The sequence below is a fragment of the Myotis brandtii genome, unplaced genomic scaffold (assembly GCF_000412655.1).
Source record: "Myotis brandtii unplaced genomic scaffold, ASM41265v1 scaffold230, whole genome shotgun sequence".
NCBI classification, from domain to species: Eukaryota; Metazoa; Chordata; class Mammalia; order Chiroptera; family Vespertilionidae; genus Myotis; species Myotis brandtii.
This window is the reverse complement of record NW_005358650.1, coordinates 5,596,821-5,597,354: the sequence shown is the minus strand read 5'-3', so window position 1 is coordinate 5,597,354 and position 534 is coordinate 5,596,821. Positions and strand designations below refer to the sequence as shown.

General features: G+C 41.8%; 1 protein-coding gene across 3 annotated transcripts in view; it reads left to right on the top strand.

Moving 5' to 3' along the window:
• The window catches only part of PJA2 (praja ring finger 2, E3 ubiquitin protein ligase), a 65,526-nt gene that overhangs the window by 14,449 nt on the left and 50,543 nt on the right, over positions 1–534 (top strand). The window lies entirely within an intron of this gene.

The following is a 534-nucleotide window of genomic DNA, read 5'->3' as shown; positions in this document are numbered from 1 at the left end:
GTCACTGGAGCAAGCAAGCCTCCCTGTTCGCTTCAGTGCATGGCTGCCGGCCGCCATCTTGGCTGGCAGTTAATTTGCATATCGCCCTGATTAGCCAATGAGAAGGGTAGCGGATGTACGGCTAATTACCATGTTTCTCTTTTATTAGATAGCATTAGGTGTACCGGTTAATAATGTCAGATTTTGTAATCTAAGAAAACATGATAATTTCAAGAGAAACATCAAAAGTGCTTTAATCAAAGTAATGTTCATCACTAGCTATACATTTCCCCATCTTTCAGGTAATTTGTGGATACTGTCCCAGTAGAACAGCGGTTCTCAACCTGTGGGTCACGATCCCTTTGGGGGTCAAACGACCCTTTCACAGGGGTCGCCTAAGACCATCGGAAAACACATATATAATTACATATTGTTTTTGTGATTAATCACTATGCTTTAATTATGTTCAATTTGTAACAATGAAAATTGGGGGTCACCACAACACAAGGAACTGTATTAAAGGGTCGCGGCATTAGGAAGGTTGAGAACCACTGC